General features: G+C 32.5%; 1 pseudogene; it reads right to left on the reverse strand.

Moving 5' to 3' along the window:
• Nucleotides 1-465: 465 nt before the first annotated feature.
• Nucleotides 466-22,009, reverse strand: LOC143388479 (testis-expressed protein 9-like; annotated as a pseudogene).
• Nucleotides 22,010-22,639: the final 630 nt, after the last annotated feature.

Below are 22,639 nucleotides of genomic sequence, written 5' to 3' on the forward strand. Positions count from 1 at the left end.
ACACTGGGCAGATGTCCCCTTGACTCCTAGTGCCATTTAGGAATTCATAGTCCCTGCAAGACAGACAAGTCTGCTAGCCAGCGCAGCAGACTTAGATTATGTACAAACCTCATCAGTAGGCAGACAGACCTCAGTGCCTGTAGGTTTCGGGTGCCAAATATTACACCTGTGGGAAGGATCACTGGAGAGTCCTATTCTACCATTTGCTCCATCTCCCAGGATGTAAAATATTTTTAAGTGCAGTTGTAAAATATCAAAAAGGTCATAAAAATTAAAAATGGTCGTAAGAAATAGATTAAAAAATTCTTGCTGCTTTATTTTATACAATATTTCCTTTTTCATTAATAATTACATATGAGAAAAAGTTTTATATCCCCACATCTAAGTTAGGAAATCTTTGAAGATTTTTGTGAAATTAAAAAGTTTTAACTTTTTAAGTTATAGAGACTAATTGAAGTAGATCATTCATGAATTGCCCCATTCAAGTGCCTTCATAAATTCTTCTTCAGTGAAAGATAGCATCTTGGCAGCTTCAATGTGCATCTGTTTAAAAAGAAATCAATATTGTCAGACGGATATCAAAATATAAGTTTGAAAAACATGCATTCTAATAAGCAAATATTGAAAAGCCTTTCTTATCCCAACAGTAATACTGAACCAACCTACCATTAAAATTCAATATTGTAAAATGCCTTAAAAAAGAAAGTGGGAGTTCTTTAAGGTTTGAAAAGTAAAATAGTCATCTAAATAGTTATTGTTATTGTTATTCTATATTTGGCAAATATTTGTACCAGTCCCATTTCCCATGTAACTAATTTACTTACATGTTACATTATACAAGCTTATGTATAACAGATTTTATTTAGATAAAAATTTGTCTAAGGATACCAAAATGAAACAAAGTAAAACTCTAATACAAAGGTCCAGATAATATCTATAATCCTTCATTGATACTCACCTTCTGCCTTTTTAAAACATCAATTAATTTTAATTGTTTCTTAAACCCTATCATTAATTCTCCTTTTTGTTTTTCTAGCTTCTTGTTTTCTGATTTTAACATTTCAATTTTTTTGTGTTCTTCATTTGCTATATCCTACAAAAGAAAAATTTTTTAGTATGTAATCTTTATATTTTTTAAGTAAATTATTTTATTTCACATCAGTAATAAAATTATTTTTAACTGAAATATATATGTACATAAAATTTTCTTTGTATTACCAAATTACTGGAATTTGATAGCTTTAAATCATGATCAAGTCATATTAAAAACTTGTATTGAATGAACTCTGGACAGGTAACAAATATTTGAACTCCAAAAATACATTTCAAGGCATAGATGAGTAATCACTACTAAGCAAAATATGATCTTTAAAGGATATACTGGTTGAAGACCTCATTCACCTAGTTTTTACTGAATGTACTTAACCAGTTCATGGGTTCACAGGGATAGACCTCAAACAAAAACAGTAGTCTTGTTGGACTAACAGTACTGCCAGGATGGTACAAATTTCTATGTGGGAATCCTTTAAAAAGCCCTTGAAATCTGCATACATACATACATACATCTTTATAGGATAACATTCTTGGGAACCTGTTTAAGGGAACAGGTATAGTCTAAAAACTTAGTAGAGAATTCATGCACTGCTCATAAGGGAGACTACATCATAGTAAAATCATCTTACACAATGCAAAAGAGAATCAGTGAACATAATCTCTCTGTATTTGAAATACTGAATTATTTGCTCTTTCATATAATAATAAAATGATACCAAAAGGAAATCACTGATACTTTTAATTTTGCCAGTAAACCTTCTTCATACTAAACATTACATGATTTATATAGTCCTCCTTGACTGTGGTGGTATTGGGGGCACTAAGAGCAGACCCGCTGCAGATGTCCCAACACTGGGCAGATGTCCCAACATGTCTTCAACACATGAGCCTTTGAGGGACATTCAGGATCCAAACTTTATAGCACATTCAAACTACTGGTGGGTCAAAGAAGATATAACTATGGAAATTAGAAAGTCAATACACCAAAATGTATAGGATAGAGTATAAACATTGCTAATACTAATAATGTAATGCTTATATTAAGAATGAAGAAGATCCCAAACCAACCTAACTTAATAATTAAGGAACCAGAAATACCTCAAAGCTAGCAGAAATGCAGAATAATAAACATGAGAGCAGAAATAAGAGAATAAAAAAAATCAAATGAAACAGTTGGTGCTTTGGAAAAATTAACAAATTAATGAACCTTCAGGTAGACTGATGAAGAAAAGATAAAGAGGATTCAAATACCTAAAATCAGAAATGAAAGAGGGGGCAATAGAACCAATTTTACAGAAATACAAAGTATCATAAAAATACTATGAACAGTGTAGCTAACATTTGGATAGCCAAAATGAAATTAAAAATTCTAGAAACTCAGCCTACCAAAACTGAATAATATAAATTATGAATAGACCTATAATTAGTAAGGATACTGAATGAGTATCAAAACCCTTCTGATAAATAATAGTCCAGAACTGTCTGGCTTCACTTGTGAATTCTACCAAACATTTAGAGAAGAATTAACACCATCTATCCTTAAATACTTCCCTAGAATTGAATAGAACACTTCTGTATTCTACAGAAAACTATAAGCCAACATCCCTGATCACATTAAAAGAATTATACATGGTGACCAAATAGAATTTATTGCTAGAATGCAAGGATAATTAAACATTCAAAATCAATGTTAACATTCCATATTAACAGAATGGAGAAACCCCATATTGTCATCTGAATTGATGCCAAAAAAGTATTTGACAAGATTCAAAAGCTTGTGATTAAAAAATTAAAAACCCAGAAAGAAGGAAACTATCTCTACATAACAGAAGGCTATATGTGAAAAGACCACATCTGATATCATACCCAATGGTGAAAAGCCCCAAAGCTATGATCAGGAACAAGAGAAAGGCACCGATTTATGTCCCTTCTGCTTTACATAGTACTATAAGTTGTAACTTGACCAATTAGTACAGAAGAAGAAAGACATCCAAATTGGAAAGGAAGAAGTAACATTGCTTTTCATAAACAACACGTTCTTATATGTAGAAAACCATAAGGAAAAACTATCATAACTAATAGATGAATTCAGTAAAGTCAGAAATGAACTGTTTCTATATACTAACAATGAACATTCCAAAAAAGAAATTTAGAAAACAATTCCATTTAAAATACCATCAAAAAGAATAAAATACTAAGGAATAAACTTAAAATAGAAGGTAAAAGACTTACATGCTGGAAGAAACTAAAGACAAATACATGGGAAGACATCATGTGTTTATGGATTGAAAGGCTTAATATATTGTTAAGATGTCAGTAGCAACCCAAAGAGATCTACAGATTAAACTTAGTTTTTATCAAAATCACAGTAGTGGTTTTTGTAGAAATAAAAAAATCTTTCTTTACATTCGTAGGACACCTCAAGGAACCCCAAATAGCCAAATTAATCTTGAAAGAGAACAAAGATAAAGGTCTCACATTTCTTGATTTCAAATCTTACTACAAAGGTACAATATTAGAACAATGTGGTGCTGGCATCAAGACAGACATATGGATCAATAGAATAGAATACATCTTAGAAACAAACCCCCATATATATATGGTCAAGAGATTTTTTAAAAAAGAAGAAGAAGGGAAAAGATAATCTCTTTAACAGAGTGGTGCTGGGGAACTGAATATGCACATGCAAAAGAATTCTTTCCTGATCTCATGCTATGCAAAAATTAACTCAAGTGAATCAAAGACTTAAGAATAAGAGCTAATGCTATAAAACTCTTAGAAACCCAGGAGGAAAAGATCATATCATGGGATGTGGCAAGGATTTCTTGGCTATGTGACATTAAAAGTATAATAATATTTTCATTAAATTATTGTAATATATTTCTCTAAAGAATACATATGAAGGGCTAAAAAGCACATGAAAAGATGTTCCACATCTTTTAATTAATAATTAGGAAAATTCAAATCAAAACCACAATGAAATAAAGCCTCAAACCCATTAGGATGACTACTATTTAAAAAAAGAAAAAAAAAGTAGATGATAGGAAGTATTGGCAAGGATCTGGGGAAATTGGGAAATTTGTACACTCTAAGTGGGAATGTAAAATGATACAGCTGCTATCAAAAACAATAGCAGTTCCTAAAAAAATTCAAAGATAATTTTCTCTGATCCTGTAATTCCACTTAAAAGAATTGAAAGCAGTTTCAGATATTTGTAGACCTTGTTCATAGCAGTACTATTGAGGACAGCCAAAAACTTGAACACAACCCAAGTTTTCATTGACACATGAACACACAAAATGTGATATTATAAATATAATGGATTATTTTTGCACCTCAGAAAGCAATCAGATTCTGACTCATGCTACATGGGTCAACTTTGAGTACCTACGTCAAATGAAGTTGATTAGTTACAGGAAGACAAATACTACTGTATGATTTCATTCATGTGAGGAAGAGTCAGAAAGCAGAATGGTGCTTGCCAAGGGCTGGGACGAGGGTAAGAGGGAACTACAGGGTTTGTTTTTGCATGATGTAGAGAGTTCTGGTTATTGGTTGTACAACTATATGAATATATATAACAATATTTTATTTTAAATTTAAAATGTTTAAAAGGGTAATTTTCATTTGTAGTTTGCCATAATTTAAATGTATAAATTTACTTAGTGGCAAAAAGGAAAGGATAGTGTAAAGAAAGTATACTGCTAAAAGGTTTACATTATTCATAAAATTCTATATTACCTGATAAGTTAAAGATGTATATAATGAATGCTAAAATGCACACACAGAAGTGGAGATGAGACAAAAAGGGAGATAATTTTTTAAAATTAATTTTAAAAAAGAACATAAGGAATAAAAACAAACAGCTAGTTAATAGATTTCATTCCAACCATATTAATAATCACATTAAATGCAAAGGTGTAAGTACCCTAATTAAAAAGTTAGATACTGTCAGATTTTAAAAACAAGCCAGGCATGGTGGCATGCCTATAATTCCAGCAGCTTGGGAGGCTGAGGTCCTAAGCAACTTAGCAAGACCCCATCTCAAAAAAAAAAAAAAAAAAATTAAAGGGCTGGGGAGGTGGCTCAGTGATTAAGCACCCCTGGGCTCAATCCCTGGTACAAAAAAACAAAATAAAACAAACAGAAAACAAAGCTCCATTATATGCTGTCTATAACAAGAAACAAAGTAATTATAAGGATGGAAAAAATAAGATAATGCTAACAATTAACATAAAACCTGAGTTGCTTAAATATCAAATAAAATAATATCAGAACACAGTCTATTACCAGGAAATAAAAGTTATAGTATTATAAGGGGTCAGGTTCATCAGGAAGTCATACAATCTGAATGTTAATATTCATAGTAATAGAGCATCACTGGAGTTCCAAAATAGATGATGCAAATATTAATAAAACTAGAAGAAACAGGCATATTATATATATGTATATATATACAAGTATACTTAGAATCAGTACCTCTCTTAATCCTTGATAGAAGAAGTACACAGAATATATGTAAAGATACAGAAAACTTGAATACCACCATTAAGTAACTTGACATATTTGACATTTATAGACTTTTCCACCCAACAAATGCAAAATGCATATTCTTTTCAAGGACACATGGAATAGTTGTCAATTTAAGCCATTAATTTTGAATCAAAAGTCTCCATGAATTTACAGTGATATAAATGAGACCATATATATTCTCTGTCCATGATATAATTAAATTAGAAATCAATAAGGATGGTTAAGGAAAATCCCAAAACATTTAGAAATAAAATGGCAAACTTCTAAATAATTTATGAGTCAAAGGGGAAAATTAGAAAGTATTCAAAATAGGATGAATAATTTTAGTTTATGGGATGTAGGAATGCACAGAGGAAAATTTTAATGATTAAATACTTACATTAGAAAAGGATTCATTTCAGCAGACTCCACTATAAGAAATGAGAACAAATTTAACCCAAAATAAAGAGAAGGAAATAATTAAAATCATAAATCATAAATAGACACAAAATAGATAAAAATCAATGAAATCAGAATTAGTAAGTCTTTAGGGAGACTGATAAGAAGCCAATTACCAATAAAAAAAGAATGAAGAAGCTGGGGTGGGTACAATCAAAAATAAGAATGTAAGAGGAATATTCAAAGGATAATAAGGAAAAATAGTATAAAAAAAAACTTCAAGCCAACAAATTTAACAACATAGGTAAAATGAACAGATTCTTTGCAAGATGGAAACACCAAAAACAAGAAAATACAATAGCCTCTATATAGAATACTTCTTTAACTACTGAATAAATTGAATTTGAATTTTAAAATAGTTCCATAAGAAAACCGTAGGTCCATATGGCTTCACTTGTGAACTATACCAGACATTCAAAGAAAAACATAATAACTCTACAAAAGCTTTTTCAGAAAGTTAAGCATTTCCAGAAAAACAAGTTGGAAATTAATTCCATGACATAACTTATATGCTTATACCAAAACAAAAACAATGATCTTTTACAAATAAACTATAGATGAGAAAGAATTTATAAGAAAAGTAAAACAAGGGCTGGAGGATGTAGCTGATTGGTCCAGTATTGGCCTAAAATGCAGGAGGCCCTGGGTTCAATCCCCAGCACCACAAATGCAATCACACACATACCAACTACTGACTAAAAGTATGTTCCCATATGTACATATATTAAAAAACAAAAAGGTCTCTAAAATTTTCACAGTATTTTTTTGGTACCCAGGATTGAACTCAGAGGCACTTGACTGCTGAGCCACATCCCCAGCCCTATTTTATATTTTATTTAGAGACAGGGTCTTACTGAGTTGCTTAGCACCTGCCTATGCTGAGCTGGCTTTGAACTCGACATCTTTTGCCTCAGTCTCCCGAGCCACTGAGTTTACAGGCCTGCAGATTTTCACAAATTTAACCTAATATTATATAAAGGGGATAATGATACATCTCAAGTGAGGTTCATCCCAGGAATATGTTTGTCTTAATATTTGAGAATCAACCAATGTTATTCATCACATTAATAGGTTAAAAGAAAAATATATTATTATCTCAAAAGAACAAGAAAAAGGAAACTGAAAAGAAATCCTGTATGCATTCCTGTTGAGATCTTCCAGGGAACTTTGGTCAGTTTTTCTATAGGCCATAAGTTAAAAATGTTTTTATTTTGCCAGGCACGGTGGCACAACAGCCAGCGGCTGGGAAAACTGAGGCAGGAGGATGTTGAGTTCAAAGCCAGCCTCAGCAAAAGTGAGGTGGGAAGCAACTCAGTGAGACCCTGTCTCTAATAAAATACAAAATAGGTCTGGGGAAGTTGCTCAGTGGTTGAGTGCACACAAGTTCAATCCCCGGTACCCACCCCCACCCCTGAAAATTTTTTTATTTTGAAAGGGTTAGATGAATTTAAAAAAGAAAGCCAGTGGAGACTACACAAAAAGGAACCATACATAGCCTACAAAACCTAAAATATTTCCTAGTTGGTATTTTACATAGTCTGTACAGAAAATCCTAAGGCTTCTAGAATAAGTGAGTCTAGCATAATTGCAGATGTATACAATGTACTGAAGTTAAATAGTATTTTTCTATTCTAGTAACAAAGATAAATTTGAATTTAAAAAGTATTTATAGTGACATCAAAAATATGAAATACTAAGTGATAAGTTGACAAAAAATACACAAGACCTACATATTAATATGTATAAAATATCGCTTAGAGGAATTGATGGCCTAAAATAAAGATATTCTCTATTTGTGATTTAAGACACAATATTGTCCAATTTCCCAAAATTTACCTATGGATTAATGCAATGCCAATCAAAATTTCAACAGGAATTGTTGTGGAAACTGTTAAGGTAGTTCTAAAATTTATAAGAAAAGGACCCAGAATAACCAAGCAATTTATTAAAAGAAGAATAAAGATGGAGGACTCACTGATATCAAGACTTATATAGCTCTAATCAAAACAATGATTAGCATAAAGGCAGGCATTCAGACCAATTAAATAAATATTCCCAGAATAGATCCATACCTATCTGAGCAATAGATTTTCAACAAAAGTTTCAGGACAATTCAATGATAAAAGAATTATCTTTTCAACAAACAGTGCTGGAATAAATGCCAAAAAAAACCAAAAAAAAAAAAAAACCTTATGCCTTTTATCTTGCATCATAAGGAAAAACCCCAAACATAAAAGCTAAAATATAAAAGCTAAAAGATACTCAACTTCTATAAGAAAACAAATCTGTTACCTTAGGTTTAACAATATAACTTAGACATTCAACAGGAAAAAAAGTGTATGTCTATATAAAAAATTATACATGAATGTTCATAGCAGTTTTTGTAAAATAGGCCAAAATTAGAAACAACCCACTTGTCCAACAGTTAATGGATGAACAAATACTGGTATATTTATACCATGGGTAAAAAAAGTTATTAAATTAACTATTTTCACAGGAAACAACATGGATGAATCTCAAAATAATTGTCCTGAATAAAAGAAGTCACATTGGAAAAAAAATTTAAAAGAACATAAAATTCTAGAAAATGTAAAAACAAGTTACCTTGGCATGGAGGATTGTAAAGGGACACAAACTTTCAGGGGTGACAGATATATATAATGGGTGATTATTTCATAGGTATACAGTCAAAACTCAATAATTTTACACTAAATATGTACAGATTTTTGTAAATTGTATTACAGTAGGTATATTAAAATAGACATATTTAGTTAAAAGAGGCAAAAAAATAGTTCTGGGAGTTAGCTAAAGCATAATTTTAAGGGAAACTACCATTAAATGCTTTAGAAAAGAAGAATTTAAAATCAATGATCTAAGTCTTCAACTTAAGAAGTTAGAAATAGAAGAACAAATTAAAACCAAAGCAAGTGGACAAAAGGATAAAATAAAGAGAATTCAGTGAAATAGCAAACAAATTATAAAGAAAATAAAGGCAAAAATTGAGTCTTTGGAAAGAGTAATTGGTAAATCATTAACAAGATGGATCAATAAAATATAAAAACACAAGTCAATCTTATATTATGGTAAGTGAAAGAAGCCAATGAAATCAGACCAGTGCAGTCTCTGAGGGGCCTAGAAACAGAAACAAGAGCACTTTCTGGGGAAATGTAAATATTCTATAAAGTGGCTCATTATACAGATAAGTAGGACTATTATGGTTTGGATGTGAGGTGTCCCCCAAAGGCTCACATGTGAAACAATGCAAGAAGATTCAGAGAAGAAATGATGGGGTTAGGAAAGCTTTAACTCTATCATTGAATTAATCATCTGATGGGATTAATTGAGCGGTAACTGAAGGCAGGTGGGATGTGGCTTCAGGGTATATTTCTATCTGGTAAGTGGAGTCTCTGTGCTTCCTGGTCATCATGTAAGCTGTGTGCCTCCACCATACTCTTCCACCATGTTGTTCTGCCTCATCTTGATCCCCAAGGAGTGGAGCCGGCTGTCTATGGATTGAGACCTCTGAAACCATGAGCCCCTAAATAAATTTTCCTCTCTACAGTTGGTCTGGTCAGTCACAGCAGTGAAAAAGCTGACCAAAACAAGGAGCAAAAAACTCAGTGAACTATACATGTGCAATCTGCATTTTATTGTATGTAAATTATCTCATTAAAAAATTCACTCAGCTCTGTCCTTCCAACTCTACTCATTTGTGTCTTTGAAGAATTACACACATATATATTCACTATCTCCACTTCCTCACCTGCATTCATTTTTCATTTCCCATTAAATCTGTCTTCTTCCCTTATCATTCTACCAAAATATTTCTCGGTGATCAATTGGTGTGGTTAAGTACTGAATACTATTGAGTACTGAATACTCCTTAGAAATACTGGACTATTTCAAGGCTCAATCTGGCCTTGCTTTTCTCTTTCTCTCACTTATTCTGTCTTCCTATTCAATGCAGACTTCTCTAAGTTTTAAAACATTTCCTCTTGGATTCCTCAGGATAACTTCAAACTTTATAATTTTCTTCCCCAGAATTGTTCCAGTGTTTCTTAATTCAGTGAATAGTACTATCCTCCCTTAAGCTTTCCTTTCCCACAGACTATATCCAGTCTATCACTAAGCCCTATTGCATCAAACCCAGGGGCATTTAACAACTGAGCCACATCCCCAGCTCTTTTTATTTTGAGACAGGGTCTTGCTAACTTGCTTAGGGTCTCACTAATTTGCTGAGGCTGACTTTGAACTTGTGATCATCCCACCTCAGCCTCCTGAGGTTCTGGGATTACAGGCATGCACTACTGAGCCTGGCTCCTAAATGTATTTGAGAACTTAACCCCTCCCATTTCTACCACTATCGCTTTAGTCCAAACTACATCATCATTTCTCACACTTACTCTTAACCAATCTATCTGCATCTATTCTGGCCTGCTTGCCAGATTCTCTTCCCTACAAAGAATAACTGTATAGTAGTTTTGCACTGCTCTTTGGATGAAATATAAAATCCTTAACCCTGGCCTAAAGGATCTAGATGACATCACCCTTTAAAGCTTCACTTTGTATCACTCCCTTCACATCGAATTTGCCTTTCATTAACTTGTCCTCTTTTCTTGTCAGAGAACCATTTTTACTTAGTATTCCTTCTGTCCATAATTATCTCCCTGGACACTTAACTCCTATATAGTATTCAGATCTTAGCTTACCCACAGAATTTCTCACAGTTGCCCCTTAATTTTGCTTGATGGGTTATCTAAACATCCAACTTCTCCACTAAAAGCTGCAAGACTTCAAAGAATATATTCAATTTTTATCTCCCTTCCATCTTTCAGCTTCTAATAAAGATCTGGCCAGTACAGTACTTATAAGGCCCTAATATTTCTGAATGAATTAACGTTGAATCAGAAATTATTTCTTTGAAAATGAAGTAACATGGACTTTGGTGTCACATTATAAAAGGATTTCAAGTAATCATCAAATCAAATGTCCTGTTTTTAAGTGGAATTTCAGTTAAACCATTACTTTTAACATTCCTTCCTTCAGTGTGACTTTAGCAATGACCATTTGCTACACCCTGACGACATGATAATGATTAGGACTAAGGTCCCTTCATTCATACAACACCTGGTTTAAATTAACTGACTTTTCATTTCAAAAGTTACTCTTACTTTAAAACCAAATTGGTTTCCTAATTTCTGTTAAGAATATGTTTGTCATTATTTTTAAAAACAGATCTTTGGTTTCTGATGACTACAAAGTAATCTTGTTCTGTTTTATGGAAACATTAATATTTCCCTGTTATTTTTTTTTAAACATATAGACCTGAATAATTTTAATTGACTATTTAACAATAATTATATGTTTAATCAAAATGAGAGGCAAAGTAAAAAGAATTAAATTGAAAGAAAAAAACCTGCTCTCTCTCACACGCAAAAACACATACAGATTAGACTCTAAGAGAATTACTATATAATCCTGAAACATCCCTCAAAGATAAATGTTAGGCAAAATAATTTTTAAAAAATCAAAGTATGAGCTGGGGCTGTAGCTTAGTGGCAGAGAGCTTGCCTAGCACTGGGTTCGATCCTCAGCACCACATAAAAATAAATAAAATAAAGGCATTCTGTCCATCTACAACTACAATTTTTTTTTTTAAATCAAAAGTATAAGACACATAGTTTTTTGGAATTCTGAAATAAGTTACATTTTAAAAATCTGGCCACAAGTGTCTACATTATAGTACATAATAAGCAATATATTCAAAAATATTATTCCACGAATTTAAATCAATCAATCATATGCAGATCTGGGGTCAGAAGTTTATATGTTGAATGCATCCAAGTTGTTTTTATAGTGTTGATGGTTTTAGAATGAGCTATTCACATAACAAGTCTTCATCACCTGAATTTTCAAGATGGCCAGATACAATGAGGAGAGCCATCTACTGGAAACCAATTTTTCTTTCTACTATTCTACTGTGTGCTAATATAAAGATCAAATCTGTAACCAGAATTGCAAATCCTGAATCACTCATGGCTACTCTTCCTTTTATTGTCTTCAAAATCCTTTTAAAATGCAAATTGGAAATATTCTAATATGCTAATTATTAAGTCCACAGAGATGACTTAATTTGCTCATCTGATACTGTCATTAATGGCCCATGAACATGAAATAGTTTGATCAAAATAGGATAAACAATCTCACAGATGATATTGTTAAAACTGTAGTCACTGTCATGTATTTGCCTCTGTTAAACATGTTGGAGAACTAATCAAGGCCAGTTACAGTTTATTCCTATTGTTACTAATATAATCCAAAATGTATTATCTGCATATGAAATGAAGGTGGTTCCTAATTTCATCATATGTCATTGTTAAATTATTAAATATTTTTCTAAGGGAAGAGATTCCAATGGAGTATCGACTTTTGTTCTTTCAGGTTTACACAGAACAAAAAACTAACAGCCAGTATTTACAGAATGTACAGATATCTTCATATACATCAATACTTGAACCTTCATTAATTTAACAGCTAGTTAAGGCATTGAATGTTAATCCTATGCCAAGCATTGGCTAGACCTTGGAGATGAGATCTTTCTAATAGCTCTGTGACAGTAGTTATTGAACTATGGTTTCAGAACCAGCAGCAGTATCTCCTGGGAACCTCTTTAAAGTTCCAAATTCTCAGGCCTCACTCTAGACCTACTGAGTCAGAAACTCCAAGGCTGAGGCCAAGCAATCTGTGTTTTAACAAACTCTTCAGGTGATCCTGATACCTGCTCAAGTTTGAGAGCCACTGCCAAGTTATTGAGAGCTACTGCCAAGTTAAACAGCCCCTTGCTTTCTATACTAGAAAATTGAGGCTCAGAAAAGAATATAACCAACATGAGACATGAAACACACTTTTTTCCCCACTCCTTATCCTGAGCTCAGAAAAGTGTTTGACATATAATATGGGCACCCATAAAGATCTTTTGGATAAAGAAGTGACTGAATCCTCTAAAGAACTGTGGTATCATCCAATTAGGTAACAGCCCCAGCATATAATCCTAACTTGCTGAAAAAGAAAGATGTTGATTATAACATCAAGAATTGTAAGTCTAAAACTATTATTTTTGATGCTTGCATAAGAGGAAGTTACCAAAAGTGATCACTACCAAAACTATTTAATCTTTCCATACCTTGTTGTTTTGTCTTAATTGACTTAAGTCCAGTTTATACTTTTCTGCTTCTTCTAGGGCTCTATTCAAGTGGACTTCCGTGGTGCTTTGGGTAGAGGCAGCCTGTTTTTGTAGTCATCTTTTATTTTCTAATTCCTGCATAGTAAAAAAGATAATTTCCCTTTTTATATTTTCCACTTTTTTGTTCCCCAAATTTTCCTGCAAATCCCTGCTGCCTCCCTCCACCTACCCCACTCCCACCCCCTCACAACCACAGCTAGTAGATGGGCACTAAGTATTAGAGTTCTCAGGGAATTCTTGCCTCAAACTGGTATTAGAAAAATATATCCTAAAAATGTAAATGTGAACTAAATTCTTACTTTGTTTGGAATTTTCTCCCTTTATTGACCTACGACATTATAACACAGTCCCTATTTTTTATTAGCAACCTTTTAAAACTATAGAGTTCTTTCAGAAGCCTCCCCAAAGGCCAATGTAAGACATACACTCTCACACAAACACTGTTTTTGTGTAAAACTGGCAAAATGTGTCATTTAAGAAAATTCACCAAATGCAAGACATTCTGTATTAGTCCTACAGGAAAATCTCAATTTTGAGCAGAAACAATAATTTATGAATGATGGTTTTCCATGTCCTAGATTAGACTTATATTTCTGCAAATAACCTAGGATATTCCATTGCATACAGTCAAGAGGCCAACATGAAGAACATAAAGAAACATGAACATACTGGTAACTTCAAACTCCACCAGAACCTGGTCCCTATCAGCAAGCCTCATCTCTCACAGATGTTACCTTCAGTAAAATCAACAGTACTTGGATTACTCCCAAACAGCCATATGTTTCCTGCCTCTGATCCTAATCCCTTAACCTACTCATTAAGACTCAGAGTTGTTCATTAGGACTTTCCCTCCTCCAGGAAGCCTCCTATCTCTAACCCTCACTATCCACCCAGGTTGCATTGGTTGCCTTTCCTTAGAGCCTCTAGGACTTCTTAATACACACTTATTACAGCACCTGCTACATGACACTAAACTGTCCCTTTGCTTTATTTCCTTCATTCCTTTATAAACTAGGTCCTTGAGGACAGAAACTGTCTTAATTTATTTCCAGCACTTCAGTGGTATATAAAAGGGACTAATGACATCTTTGAACTTATAAATACTTAACCCACTCTTTTTGTAGCCCCTTCAACATAAGGCCTAGTCTAGACCCTTACTGAAAGCAGAGACCCAATAAATACTGTAGAACTGAAACGATACAATAAAAACATAGTCTGTATTCTTTCATGATTTTTTTCTCCTGGATATATCGCTATATCATCTTTGAATACTGATCTCCTTGGCTTTGAGTAATTAAGGGGGAAAACAAAACAACACATGTTGTTTTTTATGTAGGTTTCTAAACAAATCAAACTGTGTGTGGATACCATCTGCTGTCACAGTCTTCTTCACAGCTTTGTGGGTGGCAGCTACGCTAAAAACTCATATGATTTATTTCATTGTTCACATGGAAAAGGCAAAGAAGTTCATTAGCTGCAAAGTCCACGGTTCTTGCTACCTAATTTCAGCCTTCTCTCACAGACCAGGGGAACCTCCTTCCTGCTGGTGATTTTGGAACCTACTTTGCAGAAAAATAAAAACATCCTTCATTACATGATGTTTCCCCACCAATTCTTTAATCAATACTGTCCCCTTCTGGGGAGACATGAAGAAGAAAAAGGATAAAGGACAGTGAGGAGAATAGTAAAGCAGGAAATAATTTTTTTTCTACATACATAAAGCCACTAAAGAAAGGAAAACCTAATTGAAAACATTTCTGTGTTCAGTCATACTCTAGTATCCTTTACTAAGTACAGACAAGATACTACTGGCATCCTAAAAATAGACAAAATTAATCTGTTACCCTCCAAAAAGCAGTTTATATACTGCTGAACAAAAGTTTTATTAAAAATCCGAAGTCTTGAATTTCATGTTTTAAAGAAAATAAAGCTAGATAGTGGGTTGGGGTTGTGGCTCAAAGGTAGAGCGCTCGCCTAGCATGCATGAGGCATTGGATTTGACCCTCAGCACCACATAAAAATAAATAGAGGTATTGTGTCCACCTATAACTAAAAAATAAATATTTTAAAAAGCTAGGTAGTATAAAGAAAATAAAATTTAGCTTAAAAACCCAATGCTAGGATCTTCAAGAGGAAATAATTTACCACCCTGTCAGAATTCTTATATCACTCATAAAAGACAGTGGGAACATGAGAGAGGTGCATGTATCAGCTACAGCACAATGAAGTAAATGCTGGGAAAGTGACAAAAGTTCCACAGTAATTTAGGTGAGAAAAATCAGATAAGGATAAATAACTGATCAGATCAATTTTCAGAAACAAATGACGAAGGTAGAATAAGAATAGACTTGGAATGAAAATCCTGGCAGCTGTGGAAGATGTAGCAATGATGTAGGGTGGGAGGAGATGTGAGATCTAAACAGGTATTAAATAGAGAGAGAGAAAGAGAGAGATCATATGGCTTGTTTGTATATTCATGAAAAAGAATCCAATAAATTTTAATTTTGCAAGACAAAGGCAGGATAATGGCAAGATGCAAAATCCTTGAATAGGAGGGTATGGGATCCACATACAATTAAAGGATTGGCTTTAAACAGAAGAGGTAGTAATCCATTATAACAGGGAGTACAATATATGGGTATAGAAGCAAAGAGGCTGGTAGATTTCATGATAGGATGATGAAGTTATCTTTTGATTTTCATTTTCTTAATAAAACAGAGGGCAAAGTCATGAACTCAGAGGCTGGAAAGGGTATTGGAAAGTTGAAAAAAGAAGACCAACCATTAATAACCATCACTGAAAGGGGGAAAAATATATTAGAAAATGCAGTATGCTTGAGATTTAAATAAATAAATTTAATGTAGGATTAACTAAAAATAAGACAAATCATCAATATCAAGAATGAAAGATGTCATTATTGTAAGTCATATAAGTATTATAAATTATATTATAAATAAAGGAATATTATACACAAATTTGTCAATGTGTTTTATTACTTAGATGAAATGGACAAGTTTCTTGAAAAATAAAGATTACCAAAGCTGATTCAAAAAGCAATATGAAGGTAGAATAGACATATGCATTAAATAAATTGAATTGGTAACTACAATACTTCCAAAAAGAAAACTCCACATGGTTTTACCTTTAAATTTTATCTTATGAATTATATCAAACACATAGGTCACTCTAACAAAACAGAGTCCAGAAATAGACCCACAACTATATGCAGTCAATGCATTTTCTACACAGGTGACATGGTAACCAAAGGGGGATAAATTGAAAAAAAAAATTAAACATTGACTTTAACCCTCATACCATAAAATTAATTTGAATGATAGGACATTATGTAATTTTTATTTTACATTATGCACACAAATGTGTGCACACACACTCAAAAATTGTAGGAGAAAATCCTCATGACCTTAGGGTGGACAGAGCTTTCTGGAGAGAATTTAAAAAAGAGAGAGAGAGAGAGAAAATAATGTATAAAGTGCATCAAAATTTAAAACTGCTGTCTTTGGAAACATACTGTTAGGAAAATTCAAGTCAAGTCAGACTAGGACATTTTATTCACAATACATACACTTCTAACCAAGGGATTATATATAAAGAGGCATAAGGAACTCCTACAACCCAGGTTTTTTCAAAAAGGAAAAACGGTTTCAACAGATACATAACAAGAAAAATATGAATAACCAATAAGCATATGAAAAGATGTTAAACATTAACAGAAAGGAAATAAAAAACTGCAATGACAAAGTACTTCACCTTTAGTAGAGCTAAAATTATTAAGACTGAAAATATCAAGTGTTGATGAGGAGACAGAGGAACTGAACTCTCATACTGTTAGTGAGAATGCAAAATTCAATTATCACTTTGGAAAACTATTTGACAGTTTCTTTAAAAATTTAATATGTAATTTCTATAAGACTCAGAACATTTATCCAACATTCTGATGCTGGATATGAATTCACAAAATATGAATCTACACAAAATACTTGCATATGGAAATCCAATGGCTTTATTTTTAATAAACTGGAAAAAAAATTAATGCCCACATAAACTAGTGAATATATCAACAAAATATGGCATATCTTCAAATAAATACTACTCAGCAACACAAAGAAATGAACCACAAAACATGTTATAATACTGATGTATTTAAAAAACATTAAGAACAAAAATAGCCAGATACAAAAATTGCATATTTATGATTCCATCTATATGAAATTTTAGAACAGAGAAAACAAAACTGTAGTGAAAGAATGCAGATCTTTGGTTGCCTGGGGCCCTGGTTAGAAATTGGAAGTTTCTATGGGGAAGCGGTACAAAGGACATTTGAAGGAGAGTGACAAATTTTCTCTATCTTGATTGTGATGGTTACAAGGATATGTTAATTCATCAAAATTCATTGACCAGGTGCACTGGCCCTTTCCTGGGAGGCTGAGGCAAAAGGATTACAAGTTTGGGGCCAGTCTCAACAACTTAGCAATACTCTATCTCAAAATAAAAAATTAAAAAAAAAGAACTGTGGATGTAGCTCACTGGTAAAGCGCCCCCTAGGTTCAATTCCCAGTGCAAAGGATAAAATAACTTCATTGAACTGTATTTTTAAAAGTCTTATTGTATTTAATTCATTCCCCAATAAAGTTAATTTTTTAAAAAGATCAATAACAGAAAAAGTCTAATGCTTTTTGTTTTTATAATTTAGAAAATAATCCATCTGTCACTATCAGCTGCTAAAATAACTTAATACACAATTTAAAAATAGTTGATCTCATTTGTGGGGAGAATATAGACTTTGGAATCAAACAAAACAGTTTGAATTCTGTTTGCTTAACCACTCGGACTCAGTTCCCCTACTATGTAACATTAAAAAAAATTGTTCCTCTTTTTCCTCAAAGGAAAGGGTATAAGCAATGCTGCCTTTAAGAATATTTATTTGATAGAGTCCAGGATATAATGGATGCTAAAGAGAGAATGGACATAAAATGACCTATTAAGAGGTTCAAAAATAGTGTAGTAATTGCTTGAACCAAGTGGTGACAAGAAACTGAAAAAGATGCATGAAGACATTTAGAAGAAATAATGCATAGGATAGGATATGAGAGCAAAGAACAAATATGTAACCAAGGTTTCAATATTATTTGAGACTAAAATAGTGATAAGGCTAGTAATTGGGTGTGTGGTGACAAATGATAAATGGCAAATTAAAACACAGAATAGCTGGGCACAGTGTCACATGCTTGTAATCCCAGTAACAGGAGGCTAAGGCAGGAGGATCATAAGTTTGAGGCCAGCCTGGTCAACTTAGTGACCCTTTCTAAAAAGGGTTGGAGATGTAGCTCATTGTAAAGTGCCTTTGGGTTCCATTCCCAGTACTGAAAAATAAATAAAAAGATAGATTAAGAAATGGCTCAGGGTATGTCTTGGTGGTAGAGTACTTGCCTAGCACACAGAAGGCCCTGGGTTCAATGTCCTATACTATCAAAAAAAAAAAGAAGTTGATCTCTCAGTCACAGCTTTTTTTTTAGATTAATCATCTGTATTTCTTAAACTGACAGAAGTAAAATATGAACTTTACATTTTCTAATAACTACTTTGAGGAGGTTAAAAAGAAAAAGGCAAAATTAATTTTAATAATGTATTTCACTTAACCACGTATATCTAAAGTATTATTTCAACATGTGACCAATATAAAAAAAAAGATTGACTACATTCTACTATCATGTGTAACTAATAAGAATAAAAAAGATTGAGATATTTTAAATTATTCATTCTTCTTTTATAATGTCTTTAAAATCTGATGTTTATTTTATACTATAGCACACCACAATTTAGACTAGCTATGAATATTAAATGGCTGTCTTTTTTAATATTTATTTTTTAGTTGTAGTTGAACATAATACTTTTATTTTATGTATTTATTTTTATGTGGTGCTGAGGATTGAACCCAGGGCCTTGCACATGCTAGGCGAGCACTCTACCACTAAGCCACAACCCCAGCCCATAAATGGTTATCTTTTTGGACAGTACAGACTTAAACTATTAGATACGATAATCAATTTTCATTACTAAATATGTGGGTAAACTGTGGTACATTCATTCACCATTTACACTACTCAGCAATGAAAGGAATGGGAAACATGGATAAATTTCAAATGCTTTATGGTAAGTGGAAAAAATAAGACTCAAAGGATATAGTTTGTGTGATTCTACTTACATAATATATACTGGAAAAGGCCAAACTATCAGTGATTTTCCAGGGCTGGGATTAGGGGAAGGACTCGACTAAATTCACAAGGAACTTCGGGAGTAATGGAATTGGTCTATGTCATTGATTATGGTAATGATTAAACAACTGTGTGCATTTATCAAAACTCACAAAACTGTATACTAAAAAAACAAATTTACTGTATATAAACTATGCCTAAATAAATCTGATACTAAAATTATTACCAAAGATAATGTCAATTATACCAAAATAAAATACCTAAAAATAGCTTCTCATACAAATATACTAAAGAGAATCATAATAATGTAGTAATGAAGTAGGCGTATTTTCTTACTAAAATCTCAGTACATGCTATATTATTATTTTTATCATCATTAAGTTTTACAAAATAATCCTATATATAGTATTGTTGAATTTTTATTATCACAATGGTAAATTAATAGAAAAAAAATAAGTAGGAGTTCATTTAAAATATATTCTTTCCTTAGATATGACACTATAAGTTTAAACAACCAAAATGTTAGATAAAATTTCATGCTTTAAAGGATACCTTAAGGAATGTAAAAGACAACCACAGGGGCTGAGGGCTTTAGCTCAGTGGTAAAGTGCTTGCCTCACATGTGTGAGGAACTGGGTTTGATCCTCAGCACCACATGAAAATAAATAAAGATACTGTGTGTTCATCTACAACTGAATAAATATCTTAAAAAATACATAGAGAGTAGTAGCAGCATTATTTAAAAAAAAGACAACCCACATACTTAGAGAAATATGTGCCTATTATATATCTGATAAGGGACATACTGCTCTATATAGACTTACAGCTATATATATCCTATTAAAGAACTGTTATTACCAATAATAAAAAACCCAGTTTTAAAAATGGGCAAACAATGTGAACAGCCATTTCTCCCAAAGAAGAGATACAAAGAGAAAATAAGCACATAAAAAGATGTTCAACATCATCATTTATTAGCGAAATGCAAAAACATAATAAGGTAACTACTTCACACCAGAAGAATAGTTACAATAAAAAACATATTGTAACAGGTTTTGGTGAGAATGTGAAGAAACTGGACCCCTCCTTTCACCTGTTCGTGGGATATAAAATAGTGTAGCCAGTTTAGGAAACTGAATAGTTCCTCAAAACATTAAACATAATGTCACTAGATAACTCAGCAATTTCACTACTAGGTATATAGCCAAAAGAAGTGAAAACATATCATCACATAAACCTTGTATGTGAATGTTCATAGCAGCATTATTCAAAATAATCCAAATGTCTAAATGATGAGCGAGTTATGGCTATATGATGGGAATATTACTGGCCAACAAAAAGGTATACTGATTAATGTTACAACATGGATCAACCTTAAAATCAAGTCAGTATTAAAAAGCACATATTATATAAGTCCAAGTATATGAAATTTCTAGAATAGACAAATCTACTGAGACAGATAATAAATTAGTGGTTGCCTAGGGCTCAAAGCATTTGGGGAAAGAGAGGTCAGGTATGGTAACCAAAGGGTACAAAAGTATTTTTTTTTAGGTTATGAAAATGGCCTAAATTGACTGTGGTTGTAGTTGTGTAATTCTATAAATATACTAAGCTATTGAATTATGTTCTTTACAGGGCTGGAGTTGTAGCCTTGCAAGTGTGAGGCACTGAGTTCAATCCTAGCATCACATAAAAACAAAGGCATTGAGTCAATCTACAACTAAAAAAAATTAAATGGATGAAATATATAGTATTTAGGTTGTTTTTGGTAAATACTAATAACTGAATAACCAAAAGTGGTGTTTATACAAATGTTACTTTAGTAGTTTTAATGTACCTTTGGCATTAAGTTAGGAAAAATAGCAAAATCATTACCCTTTCTATTAAAGTCAACTGTTGTTCTAATCCATCACATTTTTTATTTGCTTCTTCAAAAAGATTTTTATATTTTTCTATTTGGGAATGTTGCATATTAATTGTTCGTTGCTGTCTCACACAATCTTCTTCAAGGTTTTTTACTTGAGACTTTAAATCCTGCAATTCATCTTCCTAGTTACAAAATTAGAGATAGGGTGATAAAATGCACATGAGTTCATATCCAAACAAAGCAGAAAACAAAAGAGGAACTTCAGAATATGATCTTTGATGAGATATTTATAGTCATTTAATGAAGAAAAAAGTATATTCCATTTTCATCTTATAAAATGCAAGTCAGATAGCTTATTTGTGTTTAACAGCTTACCTTGTAAGTCTGAAAAAGAATTCTTATTAGTACACTTTTAAAACTTCTTTTGCTTTGTGATAATTCAACATCTTGGAATAAAGTTCTGTATTTATATATAATTTTTAATTCAAAATGTAACTGAATAATAGCTAAAAATAAAGCCATTAAAATATAATTGAAACTGCCCCCAAATGTCTTTGAATGTTAGAGCATTTCTTTTAAAAAGTTTTAAAATCTTACCTTTTTATTGCATTCACATACAACATTATCCAATTCCTCCTGCATAACATGGAGTTTGGCTTTTAGAAATCTGATCTGTGCCTCTGTGGATTTAAATGATTGCACTTACTGTCTTTTGTTGAATTAATATATCATCAGTTTTAAGACATACTGCTACTTTAAGAGGGAAAAAATGCCCAAAATAGCTCAAAACAGGTAGATCCCTGTTAAGGGATACTAAAGTCATTAAATACTCCGAAGGCAAAGATGAATGAGATAAATCCCTCTCAACAGAAAGGAATGACAGGGAACTATTCACATCTCATTAGAACTGAGTTTAGAAGGAGGAAGAAAAATCTATCCAGAGGATCTAACCTGCTCCTAGACTCTCATAAGTTTGCAGACTGAATTTATACTCAGTAAGGTGGTCCACAATAAACAGAATTTACAGGGGTCTCAGGACAGTAATGTCTTAAAGTGACTGACATAAACAAACACAAATCCTCTCTAGCAAAAGTCAGCTTTAAATCTTTTAAAGTAGCCTGTGCTCCCAAATTACCTTTTAATCTTTTACTTCAATACATAACCCAGCCATTCTAAGCAATCATCTAGAGTAAGGGAAAATTCTTCCACTTAGGTCAAAGATACTAAAAAAGGAAGATACTGAGAGTGGCAGGATAATTCAGCAATAAGAAA

The sequence above is a fragment of the Callospermophilus lateralis genome, chromosome 11, assembly GCF_048772815.1.
Source record: "Callospermophilus lateralis isolate mCalLat2 chromosome 11, mCalLat2.hap1, whole genome shotgun sequence".
NCBI lineage: Eukaryota > Metazoa > Chordata > Mammalia > Rodentia > Sciuridae > Callospermophilus > Callospermophilus lateralis.